The sequence below is a fragment of the Python bivittatus genome, unplaced genomic scaffold, assembly GCF_059951505.1.
Source record: "Python bivittatus isolate LINGU-HERP-01145 unplaced genomic scaffold, Pbiv_v1 ctg000700_np1212, whole genome shotgun sequence".
Lineage (NCBI taxonomy): Eukaryota > Metazoa > Chordata > Lepidosauria > Squamata > Pythonidae > Python > Python bivittatus.
The window spans coordinates 34,322,771-34,349,413 of NW_028277098.1; the positions used below are offsets into that span (position 1 = coordinate 34,322,771).

Here is a 26,643-nt window from a genome sequence, read left to right on the forward strand (position 1 = left end):
CTGTCTCCCCTCTTCTGATGGCCATCTTGCACTTCCTAGGATAGTCAGCTTATTAACTCCATTCAACCAGCTGCATTGAAGAAATATTTAACTAGATTTTATACCATGAGTGTCCTTCACCGGAGATAGTGAATGTCTTAGGTCAGCCCTGACTAGCAAATTGATATAGTATCACAACATCATAAGAAGTTGTGCTGGTCTGAATATTTTCTGAGCATGAACGCAGAGACTTTAGATGAGCTGCTAGTAGCATTCTTTGCTCCCCATGCATAATATAATAATTATGTTGTCATATGGTCACGTTTTTTTTTGATACCACTGGCCGCAACAATTAATTCCCTTTAAAAAAGTGTGTTCGTCATGAAAATAGTCAAATAGATTGGTCTATATATTCTGTAAACATTAAAAAAATCTTTATTAATTTCTCTTTCAGAGTGATATTGTGCATGCCTACTTTGAAGTAAGTCCCATTGAGTCTAGTGGGATTCATGCAAGCTATTGTTTTCCAGCATTGCAACCCAATCTCATGTCTATCCTCTCAGAAGGAAATCTTATTGTTTAATTGTACTTATTTTTAGAAAAGCATTACAAGATTGCAGTCTTAACTATCAAGCAGCCACCAAAAAAAAAAAAAAAGGTTGCCATTAAATATGCATTCTGTTCAAGCGAGAAAAAAACATCTTTTACATAACAGAAAATAATCCACACCCCCTGCAGTAACTCCCTTTCTTCCCTGGTTTGCTTATGCCATTAACCCTACTATGTAATGTGAGAATGAAGGAAAAGAGCCCGCTAAGCTTTATGAAACCTTTCCTCGGCATCTCCATGAATGCTTTAAAAGTAATCCAAACAAGTAGGAAGAACATAAGAAGCCTTGGAAGATTATGCCTGATAAGGAAAATACTTAAGATTTGAAAAACAAAGCAAAACAAAGCAAAAAACAAAATGGGATGCCTTTAAAATCGATTGCCAACAATATTCCTTGCATGAGGGCCCCCTAATTATTTCATCATGCACTCAGGAAATCCTGTAGGTCATATATAAACAGCCTGAGGCATGGACCTCTTCATCAGATAGAGCATGACATCTGACATCTGTGCAGCCCGCCGCTCGCATGCCACAATTAGCCTAACTAGGAAGCTCAAATGTTAACTGATGCAAAAGCAACTGGGACCAGAAGGAGACTTGAGGATGGCAAAGGTCCTTCCTCATCCAAGATTAAAATTGCAGCACAGCCCTGTTGGTCACATCCACGGCGTAGTTCAAAGCTTCATGTAATATCAGGTTCCATGTCTCCCCTCTTCCTGATTACAGAGTTTTTAAAAAGGGAGGGATCCCACGTGATTCCAATATTAACCTCATACAGCATGTGGGTGCTACATGAGACTCAGAGAATGGTAAAACAAACTTAAGGAAAAGGATCTGCGACCTTCTCTGCTCTTAATGACCGGTGAGCAGGTCAAGATTTTTCACCCTTGGAGTTCAGTACTGTGAACTGTATAGTACAATGTTTTCAGGCTGGGGTGAAAATGGCCTGTATTTAAATTGGGATGATTCTTTAGCTGTATAGTAAGTAATCTGTTGTCCTCAGATGTGTTAAATCGCAGCTCTCATCATCCCCTGGTGACAAAGGCCATGCTAGTTGGTGGGTGGTGGGATTTAAGTCCAAACCAGTCCAGAGAACACCAGCTTGGGGAAGATGACTTAGGCTGCATTTAGGCACCGAGTTCTCATTATGAAAGAGGGGAAAGGATCATGGTGCCCTTCCTGGCCCTGATTCTGTACTCTTTGTTGGAGAGTACGTGGCCAAATAATACAGTCTTGCTCTATCTCTCACATGTGTAAGCATGCAATGCCTTTCTTCTGGATGTGGCTTCTTTCTCAAGCAAACTATTTTACAAAATAATTGGAACCATAACAGATATGCTACCTTTAACTCTTTGGAGCAGAGACAGGCAACTTTTTCGCTTTCAAAGTTCATTTGCAGACACCCAACGGATGTCACAGCTGAAGCACAGAAGAGCAGATCCCTCTTCATGAAGTGGGAAAGGCTACCACCCTTACACAAAGGTTTAGTGAGCTGGGAGGAATGCGATTACTCTGGAGATAGAATTAACAGGATCAGATTAAAACTGCTCCTCAGCTACTCTGATTGTGCTTGCTGTTTCTCACAAGTGTTGGCAGTCATCTTAGATTCATTGGGATGGGGATGGAGAGGGAAGAAGAATTTAATATCCTCCCCAAGAAGTCTGAATCAAGACAGTTTTGTAGGAAGGTCTACAGTAGAGAATTATCTTAGCAATGATTCTTAGGGAAATTGGAATTGTGCATACTTTGGGATCACGGGACTGGGGGTGAGACTAAAGATACCGTCACACAGCTGCCATTTTTGCCTTACCATCCTTCTCACTTGCAGTTGTACTACCAGTGAGCATCCTTATCTTTCTGGGAATATAGTCAGTGCTCCCTCAAGATAACCCGTGAAGGAGCATAAAAAAAGGTGGTGTAGTTAGTGTACCACTCCCATTCTCATCCTTTCCTCACTATGCATGTTTTTGCAGTAAGGAAACAAAAATAACTGGCCACTGTTAGGCAAGGAGTAAAGCCCATCTCCCCATTGCCAGAACAAGATGAAAGCATTGTGGCAAAGCACAATGGGACCCTGACTTCAAAGAGAGGAGAAACTCTGAAGACCTAGGATCTCACATCAGTGGAAACTCTGGAGCTCCTGAGGAACTGCTCCAAAACTATCTTTGCACCATTTCTTTTGCAAGAGCACCTGAGCTGGAAATGTACAGGCTTGGTTTCTACAAGGATCACTGAGGCAGGGGTGTGATACCAAACCTGGAGGGCTGAAGCCTCTATGTGTGGAGGAAACCTAAAGCTTCTTCTGTCCCACTGATCTTATTGAGATTGCTGTAACCCTATTGCTAACAGGCGATCTTCTTAATTGCACTGGGATTCTTGGCAATCTTCCCTTAAGTAATCTCCTAAAAGATAAGTACTATTAGCACCAGAACAATAAAGTTGTTACCATGATCTCTCTGGTGGTTGATCCCACTGGCAGTGGAAAAAAATGGCCAGTAGCTGTAGCCCACAGAGTCCGTATATTTTTCCAGATGAATGGATACTTAAAGAGACTATACTGGCATTAGATCCAGATTTATTTGTATCATTAGCACTTGCACATATTAGAAGAACCACAATTACAAGTAACACGCTCCCAACTGTCCCAGCTTAGTGCAATCAGTTGGGAACTATTGCCAGCTCTGCTAGACTTCAGTTCCCCACATGTGGTCAGTCCTATTCGGGTATTATACGACCTTTCAGGAAACAGCTTTTGAATATTCTTACAATCCTCAATCCAAAATTTGTTTTAAGGTTCACTCAACTATCATCCAAATCTGACTTCTGCATTTCTGGCTTCCCTTCCCTCTGAGTTTGATGAGAAATAAAAGATGTGTGTTCAGTGAAATTTTCCTGAGTGGGATAGAGAATTCTTACAGTCATGGTGAATTATGAGGTAGTCAAAGAATATGTTCAACTGTCCTGTCTCTCACTGCATGACCATATCTCCAATGATCAGCTACCTCTTTAGCTTCCTACACCTCAGTTAAATTTCATGGAAAGATGTAAGAGAGCTCCTGCCATGTATATTTTCAATTTTTTAAATTAAAGATTAGAAATGGGGAGAAGCCAGGGAGGTTCCAGATTTACAAAGTATGTACTGTAAGAAGGGAAGGGAGGGGAGAAGAACAGCATCCTTTGTCCACTCAACCTCAGAAAAAGCTGGTGGGGTATGAAGGGGAAAAATAGCAGAAGCCTCTTCTGTGGTTTTTGTAGAAAACTTTCAGGAGACAAATTTTGCCATAATATTAAGCTGAATACACAATGCAATATAGTGTATATAATGCAATGTAATACAATGAATTGTATGGAAATTATTCTGCTTTGTCTAGACTGGATGGAGTCTAGAACAATGTTTCACCACCCAGCCATGCTGGGAGTTCTGGGAGTTGATGTCCCCAAGGTTGAGAAACACTGGTCTAGAAGATAAAACTTAAGTCCATGGGCAGTGGGAATCCCAGTGAGGGCTTCTCCTATGATTTGCTAGTTACTGCCCTTTTAGTGCCAAAGATATCTTTATAGCCATAAAAATTCTCCATTGCCAGGAATGAAACTAGAGATTCTCCAATTGCTGAGCCAACATGCCAAGCAAATTCTGGGCTTGTAACTCATGACAATAGTCTCTCAGCCTATCAAATTACTTACAGTATGAAAAAATGATTTTGCATCAATTAGTCTTGACCCAGCGATCTATACTTTGCTGAGCTTATTTAGATCAGCTTTAAAACTTTGTAATGAGAAACTCCCCAAAGTCTACCTTGCATATTCCCAAGACTTTCTGTGGGAGCAATGCAGCCATCTTGAGTAGTCAGATCTATTTCATTTTGGTGTAACTCTGTGGGTGTTGTACAGATGTTATCACCATAATGGTAATAGCGTTAAGAAAGGCTTTGTTCTATATTTTGAAAATATCTTGTTCCAGGAAGGAAAAGGTTAACACACTTATTGGGGAAAAAGAGCAAATACTTTATCATTCCCAGACAATATCCATATGATTCAGCTCCCCAGATACCTTTGGACAAGGTGAAAGCAGAAATAACATCTGTGAATATGTACTATGAAGTTTAGATATTAAAAAGTGAAACTGTTCTGAATAAGAGAAACAAAAGAAGAGGAAATAAGAAATTGTCCAATGAAAACTGGGTTCTTTTTAAAACAGTATGCTTGCTGAAAATATAACTCCCAACCATGATAATTCTACCCTAAAGAGATAACAATCAAAAGTATAGTACCAATAAATATCCTATGCCAAGTAATCCAAGAAGCACAGGCACATTTGAGCAATTACAAGGCCCAAGGAATTTAATCAGAGGAAAGAGGAAAACATGAGTTATAGTTATATAACAGTAAATAAAGTATATGGATAAACTTAACAATTAGGAAATGTGCTGGGATGAGATGGTGCTTCACAACAACATAACAGATTCTCAATATCGTATTAGTTTTAAATATATTTTAAAATGAATAATTAAAATAGCCCAGAACCAAAAAAACAAATCACCAACAAAAGCAGCATATCTAATAAAAGCTGTTCCATTAAAAGGCAACAAAAATAAATTAGTTTTAAAGTGATGGATGAAGCCTTCTGTACCATGAGGAAATTCTTTAACGAAGAGGCTCCACTGAGAAGACAGGCTCTCTTGTTTTATAGGGCTTCATAATGGGTCAACTAGTAGAGATTCTTAATATGATTTTCATACAGCTAAATATAAACCACTTAAATCTGAAATTTCAAGGCTTTTGAGGTTGAAACCTGTGAAGCCAGAAATGCACAGGCATTCACTATAGCTGGTATACAATATTTGTTTGGTTATTTTTTTACACAAGATTTTCTTCAGGTTAGAAATTCACCTGCAGTTTTGAAGGAAATCAGCCCAGGAATTCAGCCCTGATCATGATTTTGATTTAGACCTGAACGTAAAATACCCATAGCTAGTTGCTTACAAAATGCCTTTGCCCAAGATTTCTTGAAGAAGTCAGAAATGATGTATGTAGATATGGTAATTTGAGACTCTGCACTTAATGGTCATGCTTCCTCCTTCCTTTAGATAGCCATATTTCTTGCTGGTGATTAAGCTACATTTTCTTTCTGAAAGCCATAATACATTTTAAAGGCAAAGATAATAAAATGAGTGTTTGAATATGCCCAGCCAGCCCTTGACTTTAAAATGTTTTTCAAAAGTAAGGAAAGATGCTGTTATAGCAAGCTGCATCAGTCCTAGTGAACCCTAATTCTGGTGATTACCAAACTCTTTTATTGCACCAAACATTTTTTTGTCTCGCATGAAGCCAACTGCTCCCAGGATTGCCTGTTTTAGTCTCAACTCCACTACCTTCTTCCTCTGCCCTCCCCCCCAATCAATCCAGTTTTCTCCCTGATTTCCCAAAGCAAGAAACAGAAGAACAGATCTATAGATTACCGTTTTATGGCAGACGATTCTGTGGCTGAACAAGCAAAATCAGTACAGTTCCAGAAATTACCTTCTGGCTATAAAAACTCATTTTTATTTTTCGTTTTACTTGTCAATATCTGGCAAGAAACCCACAAAAAGCAGTTGATCATAAAACCTAAGCAGGCAGACAATTTTATTATTACTATTACTAATTTAAATGTATTATAGCCGCCCGTTCCCATAGACTCTGGGTGGCTTACAAATACAACATAATAAAAACAGTGGGGTCCTATTCACCTCTGTAATAAAAACAGTTAAAAATCCTTTACCCATAGCCTTGGCCTAATAAACATCCCCTTCTGAAACTGCTCTTGGCTCCAGAACAGAATCTTTTATTGGTGCACATGACTGTTTCTCTAATGGAGCAAGATGCATGGGGGCATCTTCAGGGAAGGGGGTCAGGGTAGTAGACACAACTGTATAATCAAAGGCCTCTCCCTTTTTACATGTGTTGCAGTTACAGATGCCATCTTGACTTTTTGAACTGCTCCCTGTGCTCCCCACTCCTGAAGTAACACCTGAGGGAATTTTGGGTGGGAATGTTGTATGAAATGAAAGGATTTATTCTCCATCTCTGAGTGCTACAAGTCCGTCTTAACTCCATATTCACACACACACACACACATATAAAAGGAGCAGCTATGGGAAATGTATAATTCTTTGTTGATTAAATTCAGAACTACAGTTTGTTCTTCATAGGTCTAAGGGTTGTAACAGCAACGAGGAAGAGCTATAGTTTTGGTCTTCCCACTGTCTCGAGATGTATTAAGTACCAAAGGTTCTTCCTTTCCTTAGTGAATACGGGGTCCTGATGATGATTTTGTAACAACTGCCTACTTTCAAGAAGTCAGCTTGAGACTGATGGAACAGCATAAATTCAGAGAGCTAATTTATCAGTTTTCCCAAGACAAGCAACATGCACACCCAATTCATTTACCAGCCAGCATCAAGGCAAAGATTATAATTATAAATAAAAAAGATAAATTTAAATAAAGATAATTTATTCAAGTTTCCAAGAAGGGGTTTTTTTGAGGGGGGGGAGTAACTTTTACTTCATGTTGTTAAATGTGTAGATGTTGGTGTTGTAGAGCAGGGCAAAGAGATATCAGATAAATTATATCTATTATCTACTTTACATATGAATTTAGAAGGCTTTTTAATATTTTAAATTGAAGCAGTGCTACTTTAATTGAAAAAAAACAAACCCTCACCTCAGGCTTCCTTATTTGAAAACACATTGCAAAGCATGGCTTTTGAAATTATTTTTATTATTTTGCTTGACATGTCCTTGCAAGCATTTGTTGTCTCTTATCTCAATCATACATCATAACTGAATGTAAGAGTTTTCTTCTCTGAGAACATTTAAGCTTGAGATGCTGCCAACTATTGTTGTTATTATAACTGTTATTTTTATTGTATTATTATTAAGATCCCGTCTTTGAGCTTCATCTGAGTAGTCATGGCAGCTATCAATTTAAAATTATGCATAAATAAAAATGAAAGCAAATTCATCACCTGAAGAGAGAGGTGTTTCTTGGATGCTCTTCTAAGCAGTCCCCAGTCCTTTCACAGGTTCTCAGCATTGCAGAAAGAGGCCAGATAAAGAGTTTCTGAGAGCAATAGCATTTTCAGAGGGGCTTCTGTTGCAAATCCATTACCAGACTGAAATGGAAAAAACAGTCCCTCAATTTGTCCCTAAGCTGTTTAGGACTTTAAAGGTTAACAGCAACATTTTTACTTGTGTCTAGGATGCAACTGACACTCTTTCTTTGCAGGAATCATATGCTCCCTTAACCTTGCACTGTTTAGCAGTCCAGCATCTGCATTTTCAACCTAACTATAACTTCTGAGATTTTTTCAGGAGTAGCCCCAGATAGAATGTGTTGCAATAATCAAAAGATTGGGTATAATCAAGGTGTGGATAACTATTGACAAATCCAGTCAGGTCAGAAATGGCCAGTGCTCATGAACTAGATATAAATGTGCAAATGTGCCCTTATCACAGCCATCACCAATGGATCTAATTATAGCTGAAGATGTAGGAGCACTTCAGTCTTTCAAGGGGAGCATAACCTCATCTCAAAAAGGTTGAATCTTCATCTTTCCATTTTCCAGTAGTATCTCTGTATAATTTCAGCTTGCTCTTCCACATCCAGCCCGTTATCATATTAAGGAATGTTTAAGGATATTGATTAGGTAATAAGGAGCAGTACTGAGTGTCATCAGCACATTGGTGGAACTCCACTCCAAACCTCTAAATGACCTTCCACAATAAATATTGAACAGCACTGGGCAAAAATATGGAACCATAGATCCTACAAGAATCCATAGGTCAATAGCTTAGATATCAAACGCAGCACAAAAGAAGGATAAATATCAGCGTAAAGAGAAAGCCCACAAGTTCCAGTCCTGCAAGATAGTCCAGAAAGACACCATGGTCAGTGGTATTGTAAGCCACTAAGAGGGTTCAGGAGAATTACTAGGGCTGTACTCCTCCATATTTATTGGTATAAAATCCGTATTTACTTTATGCTTATGTTATGTTAAATACAATGGGTTATGGCAGCTGGAAACACGGGTAACAGTTACAATGTTCTTAAAGTCAACTTTACTATTCACTTTTAATACATTGACTCCCCACTCCCTCACCCTGCAACCCCACACCCAGTTTGAACAGTATGGCTAAAATGGAAAACACACATTTTAAAGTTCTGAGACCTCTTTAGAAGAATGGAAACAGGTCATTCTTTGACAGCCTACCATGTCAGCTAGATATCTAGAATATATGAATGAAAGGATGGCAGAATGCATTAAGAGTTAGCTACATGAACAACTTTTGTGCATGCTTTTGGGGGATTAAGTTACCATTCCCTTTATTGGTTTTTGGTTTATGGTTTTTGACTTTGTAAAAGCTCCAACATTAGGATCTATTTCTGATTGAAAAAACATTTAATCATGAACAAAAACACTGATTTTGATTGTTCTGGCTCATGAAGGAAAACAAAGGAAGACTCAGGTACAGTAAACAGTAACTTGTTGGCTACATTCATATAACCACATGTACTGTGCAAAAATTGTTTAAGCCTCTGGAGAGAAGTGATATACAACATTAGTGTGCATGGATATTATCATATCTCAAACAAAGCTGCTGTGGTCATAGATCTTGGACCGGGGATTGTGGAAAAACTGGATTTGGGGGAATAGGTCATGATAGGGTAATCTCTGGAACGTAAGAGCTATTTAGGAAATTCTGGGATTAGTTTAGAAGAAGTGAAAGGCTTCGTTATAGACGGTTACATTTTGACAAGCGAATCCTCCACCAGGGACACAGCAAAATATATGTTCAGGAAGTGTGCCAGATCTCTGCTTTATGTGTCCTCTTTTATCCAAACATCTTGTGTTCACAAATGCTTGCTGTGTTAATAACACTTTCTTTTCCAGAAGGATTTCTCCCATCATTTTTATAGTGTGTGAGCCAATGAATTATTATTCATGCCTTACTCTCTGATATCATAAAGATTCCATGAATTTATGTCAGGGAGAGGGAGAGGAAACCATATGGCACATTGAACTGTATCATGTCCCCAGATTCCAAAATAAAAATAAATGAAAATGCATGCAACTTTCATTCTCTCTATACCTGCTCCCTTTTGAACCCCGGAAAGACAATAGAGCTGTTATATCTGATAGCTAGATAGTTCAGAACTTACATTCTGGTAGATCTGCTTATGATCCTGTCTGAGTTATTTTAAAATGCAAATCAGTAACACTTGCAAAGGCAAATGAGAGCTGTGTTTTGCTTAGATTCAGCGAGCTCAGCTAACTTATTTCACAGTTTGCTTGATTCAGAAACAAAATATTACCAGGAAACATGACGAGGCTAGTACTTTCCCAAATGAAGCTAAATGTAGTCAAGACATCCATGATTTGAACTCTTCATATGCTTTGTTTTCAGAAGGTCCTGGGTTCAATCTCTGGATACAACAAGAAACTTCCTGTCTGAAACTCTGGTGAAAGACGGTGTCAACAATACTGGGCAAGACAGATCAGTGGCCTGACTCAGTAAGGCAACTTTCTATGTTTCTATACAGATGGCTAGAATTTTCAAAAATCAATATATACTTAAGTGTTCAGCTTTTCCCATCATAATATATTCAGACATTTGATCTTGCTCTTTTGTGTACTCCTATGTTAGCTATGTTAGCTGGTTTCTAGACTCAGAGGCATACTGACTTCATCCCCTCTGTTTTCCAATGCTGTGTGTGGTTTAATCACAGCTCACGGGTATAATTATTAAACCACAGTCAAGTTAAGGAATGGTATTTTGCTGTTCAGCAGAATCAATTTTGGGTGTCCAGGGTTTGGCATTTGATCCAGTGGGAAAACCAATTTAGATTAATATCTTTCCAAACCACACACAATTTCCCACATTTTATCCATCTGCTTTTCTATTTTGGATAGAACAATGAATGTGGATCTTGGTAGAAACAGTCTATGTCAGGGTTGTCCAAACTTGGCCACTTTAAGATGAGTGGACTTCAACTCATGGCTGGCTGGGGAATTCTGGGATTTGAAGTCCACTCATCTTAAAGTGGCCAAGTTTGGACAACACTGGTCTATGTGATCAAGCTGTCACATGGTAGACATGTAGGGAAGGTACCTTGCTGTAGAGTTCAGCCCTGAAATTGTACATATGAAAATCAGCATCTTATCATGCACATATTTTTTTTTACATATAATTTGCACATGCAGAGAATACCTTCCCACTGATATTTGTCATTATGCAAATGCGTAATTCAGGATACTTCATTAAATCAAGAGGTCTGGCTGCAGTTTGCTTAAAATCTTTTCAGAAATTGGGTAACGATTGGTCAACATTTACTGAGGAAAACCGGACTGCTTGGCAATGGAAGTTGATCTATAGTGGGATTTTAATTAATATTTCAGCAGGTTTGTTCCCCTTATCTCACATCAATTAATATTGTCTGTCCTTTTCAGAGATGATTGCTCTCTCTCTGATCTGTGCTTTCAATGTCCACCTCATGCACAATGGCAATTTTAGACCAACTAGTTTTGGAAAGTAAATGAACAGCACAGAATAGTATTTTGCTATGTGTTGAAAACACAAAAGTAATTAATATTATTAGCTTGTTTACCTTAAGTGACTCTGAATACACCTGTTAGTATGACAAGAAGCAAATTTTATGTATCTATAACTGCCTTCAGAACAAGAGATTTTGAGTCTTGTTTTTTCAGTATCTACGATAGCCAAGAAAACCGCCAGTGCTGTTCTTTAAGTACAAGATGTGGTTTCTATGATATCCAGCCTGTTTCTGTGCAGGGCAAAACTTGTAAATTATTTGAGTAGCTGGTTTTCTTTGAATCATTTTGATTAATTAAAAAAAATTGTACTGCCTGCTGGACATTTTCATATTTATTCAGAAAATGCATCAGGTTTCTCTTAGAATTGTTGTTTGCTTTAGAAGATCATGGTATAATACCCTGGGAGCTGCTGTTATAGGAAGCATAACACAGTTTAGAAATTAGTTTAAATTAACCTAATCTAATCTAATCTAGTCTAGTCTAGTCTAGTCTAGTCTAGTCTAGTCTAGTCTAGTCTAGTCTAGTCTAATCTAATCTAATCTAATCTAATCTAATCTAATCCTTAATCTATTGTCCTTTTGGATTAGACCAAGTCTTCCAGTCTGCCATCTGGACAATTATTTTTTCCCCTTCTCTCCATAGCAAATGCCAGAAAATGCCAGGAGAGAGGTAACTGGCAACCAAGCTTAGAGAGCACCAAGAACTCCACAGTTCAGCCCTGAGCTATGGATATTCTCTTCTATTGGGAAAGGTAAGTACCTGATCAACTTTGTGCAGGGAACATGATCCTACAGTCCTAGACTTGCAATTCTCTCACCTGCCCATTTCCTTGCCAGAAAAGAATTAAAAGGATTGCTCTGGTTTCTGACAGGCTGGAGAAATTTTCTACCATTTGACTGCATGATTCTGTTACATATTTTTGGGGGGTGGAGGGTGGGGAAAATATGTAGGACTATAATATACTTATGATTATATTGTCTGTCAGAAGGAAGGAGAAATGAAAAGGGGAGTAGACAATATTTTGAGGAGGTAATTCCATTATCTCTTATTCCTCCTTGGAGTCATCTCTACATGGCCAGTAATTCCAGAAGTTTGGTGATTTGCACCAATAAACTGAGCTGAGCTGAGCTGGAGTAACCTTTTCATGGCATGAAACAAGGCCAGGTTTTATATAATTGTTAATATTGTTGTTGTTGTTGTTGTGTTTAGTCGTTAAGTCGTGTCCGACTCTTCATGACCCCATGAACCATATTGCGCCAGGCCTTCCTGTCCTTCACTGCCTCTCTGAGTTTGCTCAGTTTCATGCTCATTGCTTCAGTGATGCTATCTAACCATCTCATCCTCTGCCGTCCTTTTCTCCTTTTGCCTTCAATCTTTCCCAGCATCAGGGTCTTCTCCAAAGAGATCTCTCTTCACATTAGGTGACCAAAATATCTGAGCTTGAGCTTCATTATCGATCCTTCCAATGAGCAATCAGGGTTGATTTCCTTTAAGATTGACTGGTTTGACCTCCTAGCAGTCCAGGGGACTCTCAAGAGTCTTCTCCAGCACCACAGTTCAAAGGCATCAATTCTTCGGCGCTCGGCCTTTTTTATGGTCCAGCTCTCACAGCCATACATTACTACTGGAAAAACCATAGCTTTGACTATGCGGATCTTTGTTGGCAAGGTGACGTCTCTGCTTTTTAATATGCTATCTAGGCTTGCCATAGCTTTCCTCCCAAGGAGCAAGCGTCTTTTAATTTCATGGCTGCAGTCTCCGTCTGCGGTGATCTTGGAGCCCAAATAAATGAAGTCTGTTACTTCTTCCATTTCTACCCCTTCTATTTGCCAGGAATTGATGGGTCCAGATGCCATGATCTTAGTTTTTTTAATGTTGAGTTTCAAGCCAGCTTTTGCACTCTCCTCTTTCACCCTCATCAAGAGTCTCTTTAGTTCTTCTTCACTTTCTGCCATTAGGGTGGTATCGTCCGCATATCTGAGGTTGTTGATGATTCTCCCTGCAATCTTAATTCCGGCTTGTGATTCTTCCAGCCTGGCATTTCTCATGATGTACTCTGCATATAGGTTAAATAAGCAGGGTGACAGTATACAGCCTTGTCGTACACCTTTCCCTATTTTGAACCAATCAGTTGTTCCATGACCGGTTCTGACTGTTGCTTCTTGGCCCGCATACAGATTTCTCAGGAGACAGGTAAGGTGGTCTGGTACTCCCATCTCTTTAAGAATTTGCCACAGTTTGTTGTGATCCACACAATCAAAGGCTTTTGCATAGTCAATGAAGCAGAAGTAGATATTTTTCTGGAACTCTCGTGCTTTCTCCATGATCCAGCGAATGTTGGCGATTTGATCTCTAGTTCCTCTGCCTCTTCGAAACCCAGCTTGTACATCCGGTAGTTCTCGGTTCATGTATTGCTGAAGCCTAGCTTGTAGGATTTTGAGCATAACCTTGCTAGCATGTGAAATGAGTGCAATTGTGCGATAGTTTGAGCATTCTTTGGCGTTGCCCTTCTTTGGAATTGGAACATAAACTGACCTTTTCCAATCCCGTGGCCACTGTTGTGTTTTCCAAACTTGCTGGCATATTGAGTGCAGCACTTTAACACCATCATCTTTTAGTATTTTAAATAACTCAGCTGGAATACTGTCATCTCCACTAGCTTTGTTGTTAGCAATGCTTCCTAAGGCCCACTTGACTTTACTCTCTAGGATGTCTGGCTCAAGGTCAGTGATCACACCAGCGTGGACATCAGGGACATTAAGATCTTTCTTGTATAGTTCTTCTGTGTATTCTTGCCACCTCTTCTTAATCTCTTCTGCTTCTGTTAGGTCCCTGCCTTTTTTGTCCTTTATCATGCCCATCTTTGCACTAAACGTTCCTTTCATATCTCCAATTTTCTTGTAGAGATCTCTAGTCTTCCCCATTCTATTGTTTTCCTCAATTTCTTTGCATTGTTCATTTAAGAAGGCCTTCTTATCTCTCCTTGCTATTCTCTGGAAATCTGCATTCAGTTGCTTATATCTTTCCCTTTCACCCTTGCTTTTCGCATTCCTTCTTTCCACAGCTATTTGTAAAGCCTCATCAGACAGCCATTTTGCTTTCTTGCACTTCTTTTTCTTTGGGATGGTTTTAGTTGCTGCCTCCTGTACAATGTTACGGACCTCCGTCCATAGTTCTTCAGGCACTCTGTCTACCAAATCTAATCCTCTAAATCTATTCATCACCTTCACTGTGTACTCACAAGGAATATGATCTAAGTCATACCTGAGTGGTCTAGTGGTTTTCCCTACATTCTTCAATTTAAGCCTAAATTTTGCAGTAAGAAGCTCATGATCTGAGCCACAGTCAGCTCCTGGTCTTGTTTTTGCTGTCTGTATAGAGCTTCTCCATCTTTGGCTGCAAAGTATATAATCAATCTGGTTTCGGTATTGACCATCTGGTGATGTCCATGTGTAGAGTCGTCTCTTGTGTTGTTGGAAAAGAGTGTTTGCTATGACTAGCTTGTTCTCTTGACAGAACTCTATTAGCCTTTGCCCTGCTTCATTTTGTACTCCAAGGCCAAACTTGCCTGTTATTCCGATTACTCCTTGACTTCCTACTTTAGCATTCCAATCCCCTATGATGAAAAGGGACATCTTTTTTTGGTGCTAGTTCTAGAAGGTGTTGTAGGTCTTCATAGAAGCGGTCAACTTCAGCTTCTTCAGCATCAGTGGTTGGGGCATAGATTTGGATGACTGTGATATTGAATGGTTTGCCTTGGATACGCACTGAGATCATTCTGTCGTTTTTGAGGTTGTACCCCATTACTGCCTTTCCCACTCTCTTATTGACTATGAGTGCAACTCCATTTCTTCTAAGGGTTTCTTGCCCACAGTAGTAGATATAATGGTCACCCGAATTAAATTCACCCATTCCCGTCCATTTCAGTTCGCTGATTCCCAAGATGTCGACATTCAATCTTGTCATCTCATGTTTGACCACATCCAGCTTGCCTTGGTTCATAGATCTTACATTCCAGGTACCTATACAATATTGTTCTTTGCAGCATCGGACCTTCTTTTCGCTTCCAGATACATCCACAGCTGAACGTCCTTTCGGCTTTGGCCCAGCCGCTTCACTCTTTCTGGAGCTACTTGGAATTGCCCTCCGCTCTTCCCCAGTAGCATATTGGACACCTTCCGACCTGAGGGGCTCATCTTCCGGCGTCATATCTTTTAGCCTTTTAACATTGTCCATGGGGTTTTCTTGGCAAGGATACTGGAGTGGGTTGCCATTTCCTTCTCCAGTGGACCACATTTTGTCAGAACTCTCTGTCATGACCTGTCCGTCTTGGGTGGCCCTGCACGGTATAGCTCATGGCTTCACTGAGTTACGCAAGCCCCTTCGCCACGACAAGGCAGTGATCCATGAAGGGGTAATATTGTTAACATGATATTACTGTATTAAGTTATCCATTGTAGGTAACTTGAGAGCATCTCATGATGGACTTCCTTCACTACAGATGAATTTTCTATACAACCAGAAGCCTGTACTGAAATAAGTCCAGAGATTTAAGTGAATATAGTAGCTAATCAATATTCTTAATACTATAATTCATATGATTGCTATAATTCATTTGAATTATAATTAGAACTTTAACCCTCAACAGCTTGTGAGTTGGTTGGGCTAAGAACTAGCCAAAGTGAGTTTCCATGATTGAGAGTAATCATGAACCTAGATGACACACATTCTCCACAGTCCAAGTCCAAGATCTTAACCACTATACAGACTTGCCTCTTTTACCTTTCACTTCTAAATCTGTTCACATCTCACCTTCTGTTCCCTTTCTCACAACTGACTGTTTGCCTTCGCTTCCCTGAACCATCTGTACCCTTTGTCCTTTCATGTTCTATGGCAGTGTTTCTCAACCTTGGCCACTTTAAGATGTGTGGATTTCAAATTCCAGAATTCCCCAGTCACCATGCTGGCTGAGGAATTCTGGGAGTTGAAGTCCACACATCTTAAAGTTGCCGAGGCTGAGAAACACTGTCCTAAGGTGTTGGACTAGAAGTGGATAGACCCAATTTTAAGTCTCCTGTCAGTTTTCTTTTCATTTTCTAGCATGGCAGTTAGATGACCACTACAGAAAGCTTTGCTATAATCTTCCTCACTTTTTAAACTATATTTTGTGTAGGCCTCTAAGATGCAGTCATTACCAAAGGGGACAATGCCAAAATTTGCTGCTATTGTAATGCATGGGGTGAGAGTATTCTCCCTTAAAATAAGTTTGCTAAAATTATTGGAGGGTTTATACATTAAAAAAAACACCTGTTTATTTACAGATATATAGTTACTGCTCCCCCAAATTATGAAAAATTGTGTAGCTGTAATTTGGCATTTTGTTGTCAAATGTTAACTGTATGATCTTGGGGGCTGGGGCAGCATATTGCCCAGGCCTGCCAAGACATATCGCAGTGTAAGCTAGGGGAAGGGGAAATGATGTAAGATTGAAGTGTATTGCTTCAGAATGAGCAATAATATTATGCCATGCATGTTTTATGCTACTACGTTTAGCTGATTGTATTCATGCTGTATTGCTTGATACTTCCTTGTTCACTTGCGTGAGGAGAATTTTCCATTTGGAGCGCCCTCTGAAATGAGAACCTGAGCAGGTAGATGCAGATTCTCAGGAATTCCATGGCTGGATTCACACATTTCACTAAGCTATGATTTTGTTAACTGTGATTTGAGGTTTATGATTAAGCCATAATTACTTGATTCACGTAACCTGCTAAACCTTGATTTAGTAACTAAACGGCTGGGTTCAAGTGCCCCTCTCAGTTACAGGCAGAGCAAAATATGGTTTAGCACAATGTGTGCATTAAGCCAGTGTCTTGGAGCTAAAGACTTAGGTTTAATCCCAAGCCCAAGAGCTGTTATCAGATCAGATATCAGAACTTTCTTCAGTGCAGAAGTCAGTTCAATTACCAAAAAAATCAAAGTTAGTTATTGGGAGGCAGTAATGAAATCTTTCGACTGGCCACACCTGCTGTGAATACAAGAGATCTGACTACTGCTTTTGCTTGATCAATGGAATAGTCAATTCTGTCTATTTCATGACAGCTTAATGTTGAGGAACATATTCTTTAGGTTTAGTTTCAGATTTAGCAACCACACACATACCCAATTAGGCCAATCATGCTTCTTAATGAAAAATAATTTTTATTTCCCCCCTTAGACAATGTCCAGATAAGACAACATAGAGGAACAAGAGGCCTTCTCTCCTATTGCAGTCACTGGGACTGAATATACTTAACTCCAAATCGTTTGATTTTAGCCTTTCATAGATATATTTTAGGCTTCTTTAAAAAGACCTCTGTCTTTGGACTTAAAGAATGCTGCTTTGGTAGTAAGAAAGCAATTGCTCACTTGGAAAGTTTGAAAGGTTTTGGCTTTGTTTTTTTTTTTCCCTCTCTTTTTGGACCCTGGAAAAAGAATTGGGTTTTCTTTCTTTAATGTGTCTCTCCCCTCCCCTCTATAAATAACTCTTGGCAGGCAGAAACAACCTTGATTGCAAAAGATGAAGTAGAACAACCAGCAGGCTCTACAGCAGAATAAATGGCACAGTGCCAAGAGCTTCATCAAATGAATAATAGCTTCCACTTGACAATCAGTAAAGTGCCTCTTCTCCTGTGGATTTAGTTTTTAATGATGATTAGAGAGGATGGGCCCCTAAAATTTCTCTGGTAGAAATGACCTCCTATTAATTTCTGTTACTTGAAAATGCTGAATTTAAAAGCTATTTTACAGCTGCAGAACCCAAGGCACTGACATAAAGGAACTATTATCTTCATAATTGTAGCAACAAGTATTAATTTTTTTCATTGATTAACTGGGACTTTTTAACTTTATGGTTCCTCAGTTGGTTAAGTTTTCCAATATTGTGTACTGGAGTTTTGGGAGATTTACTTATATAAAAGTGAAATTATGTCTGGAGTTACTAATGCCCAAGATGGATAGATATTGATATTGCCTTTCCCTGTGCTCTACCTACCTACTACCTACCTACCTACTTACTTACCCATCCATCCATCTGGCATATTTATTTCCCATCTTTTTTCCAGGAATTCCAAGTAGCTCCTGGAATGACACTTCTCCAAAGTGATTTCATCACAGCCTGAGACAGCATGACTGACCTCAAGTTATTCAGCGAATGTCTATGGTTGAAAGTAGGCTTGTACCTGGAATTCCCCATTTCAGGATGTGTATTTGGAATACACACACACATACACACACGCACACCTGAGAGAAAATACAAGTCACATAATTGATCTTTTCTCTGACAACTTTGTGCTGTTGGTACAGTTGGTCCTCAAGCCTTCCAGGAATGGAAGAAACAACAGTGATTTATATTGAGTTTTGGGTGAAGCCAGTGTTTGGATTCAATATAAGACAGATCCATATATTATGGTTTCATTGGATTTAAGCTGCTAGTCTGAAAAAAATTGTATTTAGGTCATATTTATTCTCATGAAAACTTTTGCATTCTGCAAAATTAAATTGAATTAAATGGCATGATGCTACTAACTTTCCATGGAAAAACTTACTATTCAAAATTCTTGCATGTCTGTTCCAAAGCAAACTACTAAAAAAATTGAGACTTTCACAGTACTGTCATGATTTGCTTTTTGGTTCCAGTTTATGTTTAAGCAAGTTATAGTCATTCAGCAAACTCTTACTAGATAGTCATTTAATGGTCAAGCATTATAGAAGAACCCACGTCCCTGGTAGGAAGGATTCTTGTTTGAAATGATGGAGACCCCTGCTAGGCATTGTGAGCAATGCTGACCTAGATTGATCATTGGACCAATATGATATAAGGAATTTTCACTTGGCAGTTAGTGAAGAAAGGGTTTTCCTGGCAAATCTGCATATTAGTAGTGTATATCAGGCTAACATTAGAATAAAAAACAAAGAAATTCAAAATAATAACTTGCTTCCTTAAAGAATGATTCTTCCAAGGACTTTCTGAGCCATAGCATCATCTTTTAGATATATCCTAAGTATGACTAAAGCATTTTTAAAATGATTTTTGTGTTGATTAAAAATACAGGAACAATGTTCATTAAAGTTTATTCATTTACTGTAAAGCCATTACTAAATTTTTAAAATGTTAAACATAAAACCTTAGAAAAGTCTTTGGAATATAGTTGGCTGAAAGAAAAGTTTGTATATGCATGAAACTTCCTCCAAGGGATAAAAAATATGGTCAGTCACAATATTGTGCCCAGCAATGAAATTTTATGACAACCTTCCTTATTCTGATATCCTTCAGATTGGCTTTTATCAGGGATTTGTAAGCAACTATAGTTTATGACCCACATAGGGCTACACTGCCCATTCTTCAATTTCTACAATTTCCTAAGTACATGCTGCCAGAATAATGAATGCTAAATAAAGGTAAACATGAATATGTTAAGCCACTGTGAGGGACCCCAGGGGACGGGGGAATTAGTGAGGTTGCTCCCTTATTTTTAACATCCTTTTATTCTCTGTTCTATTTTGATTTTTATGTTTTTAATGTATTTATTGACTGTTTTTAGCTTTGTTGTACACCGCCTGGAGTTGCCTGTAGTGAGATGGGTGGCTATATAAATTGGTTTAATAAATAAATACATAGATTTTTGACTCTTCAATCCCACCCAGCACCAAGAAAATGGAACAAAAATGGTTGGCCCCAGTCACTTGGTTATGCCACTGCACCACTGGCCTTATCACCTGTTGCCTTTAGAGATAACAACAACAACAGTAACAATAATAGTGGCCTCCAAGCAGAAAATATTTCATGTCTCTGGACTTCATACTGGATAAAGCAGCAAGAGGTCCAACGTGTTGGACTCCAAGCTTCATTCCATGCATAATAGTAGCCTAGCACCCACTCTGTCATTTGGGATCCTAGGCAATGTGTGGGATAATCCTGAAGGGAGGAAGTAATCCTACATGCTCCATAGCACTCTCATGTGATTGGTATTCATGAGCACTAAGTTCCTGAATAAATCTATGCACCTGTCTGTCATAAGGGGTTTAGGGAAATTCATGAAGCATAGGTGTATGGTTTTTGGACTTCCCAAAACCACCCAACAGCTTTCACCAAAGCTGCTCTTATGCTTACACCAGTATAACCCTAGCATTTCCCATCATAATCTTAATATGTTGTATTACCATCACATACCATATTCCTTTTTAAAAAATGTTTTTAAAACCCACCAGTTCTATAGCAAAAAATAAGGAAAGCTTTGCTTGATTAGCATTATCTCAGCTAAGCTGCAGGGAAGGCTGGAAACTAGAATCTGCGGCTTTATCCTTTAGAAGTCTTCTATTGTGTCTTTCTTCCCCATTTGAGTTCAGTTGGCATGAAAAGAATCAAAACACTCTGTAGGGATTATGCATTTTCAAGTATGTTTTACTCCAACAGTGTAGTCTGGATGTTTTGTGCCAGCTCAGAACTCAATGTGACCAATGTAATTTATCAGAAGCATTAGAAATAAAAATTAACAGTTGAAATGAACCCATTGAGAATTCCACTTCCTGTGATTTTAGCTGGCAAAAGGGGAAAAAATCTCTCACCAAATATACACCCCTGGATTCCTGCATGATATAAGTGTTTTGTTGAAGATGTGCTTTTCTAAGCATAGATTGTACAGATTAATGCAGATCATGCAATTATCTTGAAGAATGTGTACATTTGTGTATTCATATCTATGTTTAATCTAGTTTAAGAGAAGCTCTTGAAATATATGTAGCTTCTGTACTGCAGGTGTTCCATTCTTCCTTGTTTATATGCTTTTAAATATTTTAAGATTGTAAAAAATCTTTAGCCTCATTGACAATTTGGTGTCATTACTGTTCAGTCATTTCATACTGAGGTTTTATGTTTTATTTTCCTCAGAGCAAAGAATAACATGGCTTTAAACAACCTCCCCCCCCCCCCCCCCATCATGGCATGAACTGGACTTGTGTTGGGCAGTGTTCAGTCTTGGGCTTCTTATACATCCATTTGATGCATCTCTTGAATATCCCTCTAGGAATATTTGGCACAGTTTGTTACGAAATGTTAGTGGTAAACCACTTGGAAAGTGTCAGAAGTTATCTGAAAGACTTGAGCTTAGGAAAAAATATTGAGAGATGAAAAACAATTGTCAAGGACAAAAGGTATTTTTAGGCTTATGGATGAACTTTGCATATAAACTAAATTTCAGAAATATTTGCTGTTTAACTAAAAAGGGAGCCAGTTTGGTGTAGTGGTTAAGGCATCAGACTAGAAACCAGTAGACTGTGGGTGCTAGTCCTGCCTTAGGCACAAAGCCAGAGGGGTGAACTTGGAACAGTCACTCTCTCTCAGTCCTAGGAAGCAGGCAATGGGGACTTCCAGAGGAAGAATGGCAGACTGAAGATGGCTCTGCGAAAAGCAGAGCTGATGACTACAGTGAAAAACTAAGAGCCAGTAAGTAGACTGGTTCTTTGAACCTCTCTGAATAAATTCAATAAATAAATAAATAAAGGAGAGGACTAGAGATCACCCACAAGTGCTCCACAGTTGCTTCTCATTAGGAGATCACAAGATAGCAGTCTCTGGTGAGTTCTGAGCTCTGGGAGATGAGGAAAGAGTAACCTTGCCCATACCACAGTCTGTGTGAAGGAATGGTTGGATGAAGGCCACGCTTGAGGAGATAAGCATTCCCTTAGCCCTCAACAGGAGCGTGGGGTGTTTAAGAAGATGAGACTGGCAGCACCCTAAGGAATTCACAGTGTTTTGGCTTTCTGGCTTGGGAAGTTAGGTTCAGTCTGGAGAGATTCTGTCTTGAGGTGGAAGCTAATAAACGCAACAGAACTGTATCTGCGCTGTCTCTGGGAGTTCTTTGGGCTGAACCTGACAGCACCTTTAAAAGGACACTAAGTTTGCATACTTCCTTTTCTAATCACATTTGGAAATTGCTTATTAACTATTTTTCCACTATTAAAAACCTTTGGAGTGACAAGTCTGAAAACACTGGGTGAATCTGCCTTCAATCCTTAATGAATGGAAATTTTAACTACAAGCTTAAGAACTTGAAAAAAAATTTTTTTTTAACTAAAGAGCAAAATGCTGATTAAAACTTCGATTTTTGAAAGCTACAAATGGACTAAGGGTCCAGATAAATTTGAAATAATATTTTAGAATTAATTATAAAGAATCTTTCCTGTGGGAAAATGTTTTTGTTTTGAATTAAAAAAAATAAGATAAGATTTTAAAAATTGGACACTAGAGGGAACTAAAGATTTCAGTTAAAGGAGGATAATACATAAACTCAACTAACAGTTACAGAATGGTGCAAAATATTCTAACACTGGAAATACTGAAGGATATTTTCAAAAAATGGACTCAGAAATTAATATTTATAATGTCAACAGAGATACCTGTCTCTTTGGATAGACAGTGCATAAAGATGTTATGGAAGAGGAACAAGTTTTACCTGACAAGACAGAGACTGAGTTGAAAGTGGATTTACAAATGATAGGCTAGAAGAATGACATGGAAAGAGATGTTACACTGGACATACAAAAGAAACTGGCTGATGTTTTAATAATTAAAAGGGACATACAGTAAACCAAGAGAGTGACCTGGAAATTTTTTATTTATTGGATTTATAAAAGAGTCTTGCTAAAGCTTTGAAGAATCTTGTGAGAAGGGACAAAGAAGAAAGGAAAAAAAATCAAGTTCTATGACATTATTTGAATGGACTAAAGATTAAGATTGTCAGTAGTAAATGGAAGGAATATAAGGTTGGTTTATTTGATCAAGGTTAAAACATGTTATTATTTCTGGTAATAATGGACTTAATGGACTTCTGCTGACATCAGGACTGAAATGAGGATGTTTTATGGATTTGTTTATAGATAAGAGATGGGATGTGGGAAGAAGAGATCATTTGTTGTAATTTAAGAAGAGGTAAAGAGTTACTAAAATTGTTTATACTTATTGTGATGAAGGTCGGGAGTCACTTCTTTATATATTTCTTTTCTTTTTCTTTACTATATTCTTATTTTTTATTTTTTTATTCTTTATGTCTTTCCTATTTTTCCCCTTTGCACCTTTTACTCTTTCCTATTTTTCTATCTTTCTTTTAGTTTGTATTAGTTTTTACTATTGTAATTATAATATTTAATGAAATTACTTGGAAAAAAAAGAAGAAGAAGTAGGCAATGGCAAATCACTTCTGAAATCTTGCCAAGAAAACTTCAGGGACTTGTCCAGGCAGTCGCTAGGAGTCAACACTGATTTGAAGGCACAAAAACAAAAACCCTTACACTTTTTTATTAATTTTACTAGAGGGCTGCAAGTTTCATTTTATATCACAGTCCTGACTCACAGTCTGAAAAGACAGATGGGATCAGATCTACCCCCAACTGTATGCTAAGTCTGGTTTTTCAAGGAAGAGGCCACCAGCAAGATCTATGACCTCCTTATCTAACACTTCCTCTAATGAGTCTGTGTCCGAAGTAGCCATGATACTTTCACTCCAAAAATCTGAGAAAGGTCCATCTTCAAGAAGATCATCAGAATGAACTGGAGTTGCCTGTATAAATTTCTCTTTTAGTGAAAAAAATGAGATCAGGCATCCTTTTGTCAGTTTTATTTAGAAAAACAGAAAGGGCCATATGTTTCATTTAGTTGTTTTGAGACAGAATGCTGATTCAAACATTCATATTATGGAGGGCATCATCATCATCATCAGATCATGTGCATATTCAAAGTCTGATTCTTCGTGAAAGCGTATGAATAAAATCAGTCCCTGGGGAATGTGGTGTTATTCTTGCTCTCACTAGAGGATCAAGTGAATCGGTTTCTCATCAGAGTAAATTACTAAACTCATTAGAATGAAATGTTGCAGTGAGACTTCTGAAGTAATTCTCCTGAGATATAATTTTTGAAACCTTTTGATAGCCAGATACTTTCCCAATTCTGTGGGAATATCCTGTTTATGGATGATTTGTTTATTGTAGTTTTGTGATGGCACAGAAAAAATGGAGGAGGTTCTGTGAGGAGGGAAAATTACATTCTGGTTACCCATTGCTCAAACTAAACGAATGCCAAATAGCGGCTACATTTCAACTAGACATTGTAAAATTATTTTTCTGCACAATGCATCATTTGTATATTAATGTGCAAGTGTGTATTAATATAACATTCATCTTCCAGTAATGTACATCTTCTAAGGCTACCAGATCTCGGATGCACCAGTCCCCACGGCCACTAGAAAGCAGCAAAGATTCTGTTTTCTATACTGTTTTGTTACGATCACATCTGGATTTCTGCATCCTAACGTCAGATACCCTGATGTTTTCAGTGCAATATATAGTGCTGGCGTGAAGAGACATTGTTGTTGTCTTTTTTTTGGAAACTCTCACTTCTATGGGAAGTATACTGTTCTTCTTCTGGAACTGTCAGTGTGCTAGATGTTGCCAATGGATGTAATCATCACACGGAACCGTACTCTTTAGTATTTATTCTTATATAAACAAATGATACCATTTCAAAATAGCTTTGCTTTTGTGTATTCATTATTGCATTCATGTAAGAATGAAGAATCTATTTGCACACAATGGGCATTTCTGCACTTATTGCTTAAGCGGCTTTTGCCTTATACTCATGCCAGCTTGACTCTAAGCCAGTGTTGTCCAAGCTTGGCCACTTTAAGATGAGTGGACTTCAACTCCCAGAATTCCCCAGCCAGCCATGCTGGCTGGGGAATTCTGGGAGTTGAAGTCCACTCATCTTAAAGTGGCCAAGTTTGGACAACACTGCTCTAAGCCAATTTAAGAATGCCCTGTCCAGATTGAAAGACTTCAGTGATGCCTTGCATGGTATTTAGTCTTGACAGCAAGCTACCACATTCTCCCATTGGACTGTGCCCCTGCTGTGGTGGCCTCACCCTGTTCCAGGAAAGCAACTGCCCATTGTTTCATTTTTCTGTGGGTGGCTCTTATTGGAAATACTGTAAATACATTTTTGTGCAAGTGTGGTGTGTACATGTGTGATTGAAGTTATATATACCGTACAAAGTTAAAGCATCAAAATATGTACACAAATAGGAACAATAAGCAGCTTTTTTTAAAAAAAATTTTTTTTCTTAATGCCCTGTTTCCTTGCAATGTCATTTATTTATTCATTTATATGTCACATTTATATAGCTGCTCATCTCACACAAAGTGACTCTGGGTGGCGTACAACAATCAAAATAAAATAATAAGTGAATAAAAACAGGCATTATAAACAGATAAAAAGTTATTATTAAAATAAAAACATTATCACAAATTTTTAAAATTTAGATTTTAAAATATACAAACTCCACAGAGAGAACAGAGTATCAATTACACTGGAGCCATCTAAGAACGTCTCTGGTTCCCAAAGACCCCCAGGCCTGATGACACAACCGGGCCTTGAGGGACTTCCTAAATGACAGCAGGGAAGGGGTGAGCCTAACTGCAGGGGGGAGAATGTTCCACAAGGAGGGGTTATGGCAGAGAAGGCCCACCTTCTGGTACCCAACAAATGGAAGTCCTTTTAGTGCTATGATTGTCACGGTTGCTATAATAGCACAAAGGCTATAATGCTTACTTTGTAAATAGAAGGTAAGTTGCGTGTTTGACATTTGGCAGAATTTGTTTTAATTGCCATATTTATTTTCATGAACTTTCTACTATTCACTTGTGTGTGTCTGTGTGTGTGTGTGTGTGTGTGTTTTACAGTTTAGTGATGTACCATTTCACCATTTTTCCAGTCACCATGTTTTTACTCCCAGCATCCAAATAGGCCACAGGGAAAAAATAAGAAGCTCAGGTAAAGAAATATAATAATTTCAAAACATCCTCCAGATTTTGAACCAGCAACCTTCTATTTATAAGGCCAGCATTTTAAACACTGTGCTATTATACAATTCATGGCTAAAAGCATGAAAGTATTAAAGAGCATGGTTAACTTTAACTCAGTTGAGGCATTACTTCTCCTACTAAATAGCTAATAAATTGCTGGGATTAACCTGCAACAATCTGAAGTACACTATCCCAAACAGACAGGAGCACTTGAGGCAATATAATATGGAACAGTGATTGGATTATGTTAGACAGCTGGGTTACTTCTATTGAAGGAGCAGGATTTCAGAACTGCATTCATACTGCATAAATATACAGTATTTAGTCAGATACAAACAGATGTCTCTAGGCTATTCCCAATTATAAATAGCTCACTAAAAATATGGGATAAATACAAAAGAAGAATAAGTCCAGGTTTATTGCTCCTTGTTCAATTACTAAATATTTCATTTATTGCAAGATTTAACCTTTAACAAAACAAAGGTGAAATCTTTCAAGACTCCCTGGGATAGTCAGAAATCCTTCATTGGTTTCAATATCTTCAAATAAGTAGTACAATTCAAAAGAA

The 26,643-nt window shown here is 38.3% G+C and overlaps 1 long non-coding RNA gene across 1 annotated transcript in view; it reads left to right on the forward strand.

Moving 5' to 3' along the window:
* Nucleotides 1–18,749, forward strand: part of LOC148214167 (uncharacterized) — a 65,140-nt gene extending 46,391 nt beyond the window's left edge. Inside the window, exons 2-4 of the long non-coding RNA XR_015798524.1 lie at nt 10,036–10,142; nt 11,826–11,934; nt 18,287–18,749. This is a non-coding gene — a long non-coding RNA (uncharacterized LOC148214167). The remainder of the gene's footprint in view (nt 1–10,035; nt 10,143–11,825; nt 11,935–18,286) is intronic.
* The last annotated feature ends 7,894 nt before the right edge of the window (nt 18,750–26,643 follow it).